Source organism: Salvelinus sp. IW2-2015, linkage group LG20, assembly GCF_002910315.2.
Source record: "Salvelinus sp. IW2-2015 linkage group LG20, ASM291031v2, whole genome shotgun sequence".
Taxonomy (NCBI): Eukaryota; Metazoa; Chordata; class Actinopteri; order Salmoniformes; family Salmonidae; genus Salvelinus; species Salvelinus sp. IW2-2015.
Window position 1 is genome coordinate 8,703,791 of NC_036860.1, and position 7,618 is coordinate 8,711,408.

The window sequence follows — 7,618 nt, forward strand, 5'->3', positions numbered from 1 at the left end:
CATCACTGAGGTGCATGGCTCAACACCCAGTGGCCAAAACATTTCATTGAGTTTGCAACAGAGTAGTGAAGTAATAAAGAAGTGCTTGATGGAGCAAAGAACTGGCAAACCTTTAGGCCTATCTAACCAGCGTCAGCCAGACAGAAGAAAACCTGACCACTGTTGAGAAGATTACCTTTGACCTTGCTGCATGAATACATCAGCAAATGCCCGAAGCTATACTAAAGATAGAATTTCAAAAATAATTTCAAAAAGTATATATTACAGTATTTATCTTGGGAATAGACTGTTCGCTCTGCTAGTGCACGGCAAGCGGTAYCTATGCACCAAGTCTGGAACCAACAAGACCCTGAACAGCTTCTACCCCCAAGCCATAAAACTACTAAATAGTTAACCAATAGCTATCCGGACTATCTGCATTTACTMTTTTTGCAACTCTCATCACATACGCTGCTGTTACTTTTTATTATCCATCCTGATGCCGAGTCACGTTATCCCTACCTAAATGTACATATCTATCCCAATTACCTTGTACCCCTGCACATCTACTCGGTACWGATACCCTGTGTATTAGCAGTTGTGGAAAAAGTACCCAATTGTCATACTTGAGTAGGAGTATAGATACCTTAATAGAAAATGACTCAAGTAAAAGTGAAAGTTAACCAGCAAAATCCTACTTGAGTAAAAGTTTTAAAGTATTTGGTTTTGAATACACTTAAGTATCAAAAGTAAATGTAATTGCTAAAATATACTTAAGCATCAAAAGTAAAAGTATAAATAATTTCACACACCAGATGGCACGATTTTCTTGTTTTTGAAATTTACGGATAGCCAGGGCCACACGCCAACATTCAGACATAATAATTATGTCTGAGTGTTGGAGTGTGGCCCTGGAACATTCAGACATAATAATTATGTCTGAGTGTTGGAGTGTGGCCCTGGCTATCCGTAAATGTAAAAAATAAGAAAATCGTGCCATCTGGTTTACAAACAACAAAGCATTTGTGTTTAGTGTGTCCACCAGATCAGACGCAGTAGGGTTGACTAGGGATTTTCTCTTTAAGTGTGTTAATTCAACCATTTTCCTGTCCTGCTAAGCATTCAAAATGTAACGAGTACTTTTGGGTGTCAGGGAAAATGTATGGAGTAAAATATCCCTTTGCATGTTATACCAATGGCCCAAATTTGGCCATACCATATAGGTCATCATATGAGGTTGCAAATCAAAATAAAACATTCCCAATTATTCAAATGTAAAGCTATACATTTTAGGTAATTGACCCATTATTGTCTGTCCGATAGCCTCTACATTTACAATGAAACTCATGGGTGTGTTTAATGGGATGTGGAGCTTTATGGTGGGTGCAGGGCAATGGCGTCTTTAGCCCTGGGCTCCCGGGGCTACAGCCCCAAATGTTTTTGGTCCAGGCCCGAAACCTTTTGATGGTCTAACAACTGCACAATTGCAGGCTGTATGTCTAAAATGAGTTCCCATAACGGTGCATCACTTACACACTAAGTAGTATGCCATAGAGCTTTGTGACTGTCATGGTTTCWCCATTACTTTACTGAAAACCGTGTATCCCTAGTCCAAACCGTTCAAAAGATATGATCCATTTTACTGGAGTTATATTGGGTGGGKTTTTTCTGTCACGAATTCACAGGAAGCATTTGATAAATAAACAATGTCCCAGGCCATAATAAAACGAGGCTACTCGCAAACCGCTAATTAGTTTAGGGTGCACTCGGAAAGTATTCAGACCCCTTGACTTTTTCCACATTATGTTACGTTACAGCCTTATTCTAAATTACAATACCCCATAATGACAAAGTAAAAACAGGTTTTTATAAATTTTTGCAAATGTATTAAAAATGAAAAAACAGAAATGGCATATTTACATAAGTATTTAGACCCTTTGCTATGAGACTCAAAATTGAGCTCAGGTGCATCCTGTTTCCATTAATCATCCTTGAGATGTTTCTATAACTTGAYTGGAGTCCACCTGTGGTAAATTCGATTGATTGGACATGATTTGGAAAGGCACACACCTGTCTATATAAGGTCCCGCAGTTGACAGTGCATGTTAGAGCAAAAACCAAGCCATGAGGTCGAAGGAATTGTCCGTAGAACTCAGGAGACAGGATTGTGTCGAGGCACAGCTCTGGGGAAGGGTACCAAAAAATGTCTACAGCATTGAAGGTACACAAGAACACAGTGGCCTCCATCATTCCTAAATAGAATAAGTTTGAACTACCAAGACTCTTCCTAGAGCTGGCTTCCCGGCCAAACTGAGCAATCAGGGGAGAAAGGCTTTGGTCAAGGAGGTGACCAAGAACCTGATGGTCACTCTGACAGAGCTCCAGAGTTCCTCTGTGGAGATGGCAGAACCTTCCAAAAGGACAACCATCTCTGCAGCACTCCACCAATCAGGCCTTATAGTAGGAGTGCAACGGAAGCCACTCCTCAGTAAAAGGCACATTACAGCCCGCTTGGAGTTTGCCAAAAGGCACCTAAAGACTCTCAGACCATGAGAAACAAGATTCCGTGTCGATGAAACCAAGATTGAACTCTTTGACCTGAAGGCAAGTGTCATGTCTTGAGGAAACCTGGCACCATCTCTACGGTGAAGCATGGGGTGTGGCAGCATCATGCTGTGGGGATGTTTTTCAGCAGCAGACTGGAGGACTAGTCAGTATCGAGGGAAAGATGAACAGCGCAATGTACAGAGAGATCCTTGATGAAAACCTGCTCCAGAATGCTCAGGACCTGAGCAGATACAGGTGTGCCAAGGTTGTAGTGTACACAAGTGTACACAAGAAGACTGAGGCTGTAGTCGCTTCCAAAGTTCTTCTGTGTTCTTGGGGACCTTCAATGATGCAGACATTTTTTGTAGCCTTCCCCAGATCTGTGCGTCGACACAATCCTGTCTTGGAGTGCTACGGATAATTCCTCATGGCTTGGTTTCACTCTGACATTTCAAAACTTGTTTTGCCTTGTCATTATGGGTGTTGCAGATTTATTTATTTTATTTAACTAGGCAAGTCAGTTCAGAACAAATTCTTATTTACAATGACGGCCTACCGAACAGTGGTTAACTGCCTTGTTCAGGGGCAGAACGACAGATTTTTACCTTGTCAGCTCGGGGATTTGATTCAGCAACCTTTCGGTTACTGGCCCATTTTTTAAACAAAATGTGGAAAAAGTCAAAGGGTCTGAATTATTCCTCATGCACTGTCTGGGTTGTGGTTGTATATATATATTTATATTAAATGCTAGCGAATTTTTACTCATTACAATTATATATACATTTATTTTTTCAATATTATTACAATTATTTATTTTATGTAGCGCTCTATCATTCTCCTTCTTGGTCAAATAGCCCTTACACAGCCTGGAGGTGTGTTGGGTCATTGTTCTGTCGAAAAACAAATGATAGTCCCACTAAGTGCAAACTAGATAGGATGGCGTATCGCTGCAGAATGCTGTGGTAGCCATGCTGGTTAAGTKTGTCTTGAATTCTAAATAAATCAGTGTCACCAGCAAAGCACCCCCACACCATCACACCTYCTCCTCCATGTTTCACGGTGGGAACCACACATGCAGAGATCATCCGTTCACCTACACTGCGTCTCACAAAGACACGGAGGTTTTAACCAAAAATCTCAACTTTGGACTCATCAGACCAAAGGACAGATTTCCACCGGTCTAATGTCCATTGCTCGTGCTTCTTGGCCCAAACAAGTCTCTTCTTATTATTGGTGTAATTTAGTAGTGATKTCTTTSMAGCAAYTCAACCATGAAGGCCTGATTCACTCTCCTCTGAATAGTTGATGTTGAGATGTGTCTGTTACATGAACTCGGTGAAGCATTTATTTGGGCTGCATTTTCTGAAGCTGGTAACTCTAATGAACTTATCCTCCGCAGCAGAGGTAACTCTGGGTCTTCCTTTCCTATGGCGGTCCTCATGAGAGCCTGTTAATTGAAATGCRTTCCAGGTGACTACCTCATGAAGCTGGCTGAGAGAATGCCAAGAGTGTGCAACGCTGTCATCAAGGCAAATGGTTGCTACTTTGAAGAATCTAAAATCTATTTTGATTTGKTGAAAAAAGTGTTAGGTACTACATGATTCCATGTGTCATTTCATAGTTTATGTCTTCACTATTATTCAACAATGTAGAAAATAGTAAAAATAAAGAAAAACCTTTGAATGAGTAGGGGTGTCCAAACTTTTGACTGGTACTGTATATAAAATAACTGGTTTAGATTATTAAATATTCATACAATATTCATAATGATAATGATATACAATAATAATAATAAAAATAAAACAAATGATAAATATTTTACTCAAATGCAGTATCCTATAATCAGGCGTATGTGGCTACCTCCAGACTCCTAGGTAACTATACATTTTCAAAGCAAAAATAGAAATCTCATKGATCAAATGTTAATGTCACTGATTGAACAATCATAAATGACTGCAATAGCTTTGAATGATGGTTAGGAAGGCTACATCTGTGAGCCAAGAAACATATATGCCTTAGAAATACTAATAGACTCMCTAAGACAATGGCATAAAATGTATTCGATTGCTGTGAATTGTTAACTGATACATGTGATTCTATTTTACATGCAATAATTTTGCATGTGAATCACTTCAAACAAAATTTGGAACAGGCTAATACAAMATAGATTAGATCACAGTGAAGCACATTGGACAGCCTGAGAAAATCAACTACAGGTTACCAAGTGTTGCAATCTAATAAACTAAATCATTTTGGAGTATTATACTATCACTCACAAACCCTGAAAGAAACGATGATAGTAATTTACAATATCATACAGACATAGTGACCTCAGAATGTCATTTCCTTCATGATCCACGAAGCAAAGGCTGTTTTCACGGAAATCTATTCTGAGCAGCTCCTGCACCAACTGTGGACGTTTGTCTGATTTTGATTAACAACACGATTGAGCGCGCAGGAGCAAAATGGACAAGTAATAGTTTCTGGAGCGCAAAATACAGTACAGCATGCAACAAAGTAATCTGTTTTAAAAAAGATAGGTGTTTGATGCAGACTAAAATGTTATTCTGCGCATGATGACGCGTAAAAGTACGTATGTCTCCGCTTCACACCGCTAGCTAGCAGGAAGTATGTTGAATCCGTGGAGAAAAAAATGMCCGAAGAACCAAAGTCGGTTGTTGATCTGAAAAAAATAACAAGTCTCCTAAATGAGAACGCAAATGCTGCGGTTTTTGGATTCGGCATCATTCTCTCTGGTGCAAAGAACTTCATTAAACGGGTAAGTCGACTGCGTAAAACGTATAAAAAAATGATGTTTTACACTCTGGCCCATTGATGGATTTGTCGAGATCTTTGTTGGTTCTAGGCTAGCGCACGTTAGCCAGCAAGCTAACCTTTGCGTGCCACGGTTATTTGGCTTGCTTGGACATTAATTACCCCTGAAATAATATGGTCTATGTAGATAACAAGGGAATATACATACATTTATGCAGTGTGCGCATCTTCAATTTCTTTGAGCTTGCAAAATGTAGAGTTAACGACTTCCGTTTTCCTTGTATTTTTTAGCATCGTGGGGGGGGGGGTGTAACGTTACTTAGCTAGGCGGCCGCGCTAGCTAGTTTGTCGGGTCGTTGCAGATTATTACATTAGTTTGATAGTTGGCCAGGTTAAATGTCCTTTAAGGTGAAGTATGTCTCACATTTAGCTACACTTGTATACAAATAATAGTATGCATTTATATGATCCGAAGTAATATATTTTCACGACTTGACCCAGCTAACAGGCTAATGTTTGCACAGCTAACTAAAATGCGGCTAGTGTACTAGCTAGTTGCAAATAGCTTCTTAGAAAGCCATTTTTTAATGGAAACTGAGTCGTTTTTGTTATTTTTGGGCAACGCGTATAAACGTTATATTTTAACATTTAATAACTCGATGTTTCAGTTACCTATGCATTTAGGATTAAAATGTCTTATAGTTTATGCTTTCTCGGTCCTCCGGCCTTGACGTTGCCTAATTTGGGGAGTCGTCCGATGGAAAAGAGCACGGAATGTCTCGCGGATCGGCGGTAAAGATGTCCTGCTTTTGTCCTGAAAAATTTACGCTGTGTGAACTCAGTGGAAAGACAAGCCAAGGTCAGGGAGCACGTTAGAATCGCCTCCCACCACGAAATCAGATGATACTTTATTAAAATKATTTCGTATTACAGGCTCTTGGGCCTCCCTATTATGAAAGAAAAACGTTATTTGTTGAAATGTGCTCCAGACCCCGAGCTCTCAATCAAAACAATGCACGTGTAAACATCGAGTCACACATAAAGTAATTGTAAAGATATTAGCCTAGGTAAACGGTGTATGTACAACTATCTGAAATATATGTATATTCATATTCTTTTTTKTGTGGTTCCTTGCCCTCAGGCTGTTTACAGAATCCTGCAAACCGTTTTTGCAYGGTGTTTGTGATTTCACTGTTTAAAATAGTTTGATTTCCTTTCTTCTGCTATCAAATTAGTTTAGCTTGTTTGCTAGGCTAACTACTTTTGTGCACACTAGTTAGTTAATTATATTTTACAGTTCTTAGACAGTGTAAATATATATTTTTCTGTTTGCACTTTGTTGCAAATGGGAATTAGTCCGTGAAGGTAAAATTATTTCAAAGTTGTTTAYGCTTCACCTCCCCATTTCTGTCTCTTACRTATTAATAATTMTTCTACTTGCATCATTTACACCACGTTTGATAATGGCCAATCGAGCTGAAGTGTGAACATTCACATTACATTTTCCTCCCCAGAGAGAACCAGAAACCCTGGCTTCTGCAGGCCAGAGATTTATGAATTCASTTTTTACACCATGGGCCCATTGGGATTTGTGTTGTTGTTGCATCCCATAAGTTAAGCAATCAAGGTTTTAAWTCTCATGCCTTGCTCACTGGATGTTTCTATATAAATCTAGATCCCTCCCACCCCGCTTTCATTTGAATAGACATATGCCTTTATTCCAACCTGGGCCCACCTCAGCTCAGCAATGAATATATAAACTCAGCAAAAAAAGAAACGTCCCGTTTTCAGGATCCTGTCTTTCAAAAATAATTCATAAAAATCCAAATAACTTCACAGATCTTCATTGTAAAAGGGTTAAACACGGTTTCCCATGCTTGTTCAATGAACCATAAACAATGAATGAACATGCACCTGTGGAACGGTCGTTAATTGTTAGGTTAGATTACTTGTTGGTTATTACTGCATTGTCGGAACTAGAAGCACAAGCATTTCGCTACACTCGCATTAACATCTGCTAACAATGTGTATGTGACAAATAAAATTTGATTTGATTTAAGACTAACAGCTTACAGATGGTAGGCAATTTAAGGTCACAGTTATGAAAACTTAGGATACTGAAGAGGCCTTTCTACTGACTGAATAACACCAAAAGAAAGATGCCCAAGGTCCCTGATCATCTGTGTGAACGTGCCTTAGGCATGCTGCAAGGAGGCATGAGGACTGCAAATGTAGCCAGGGCAATGTCTGTACTGTGAGACACCTAAGACGGCGCTACAGGGAGACAGGACGGATAGCTGATCATCCTCGGCAGACC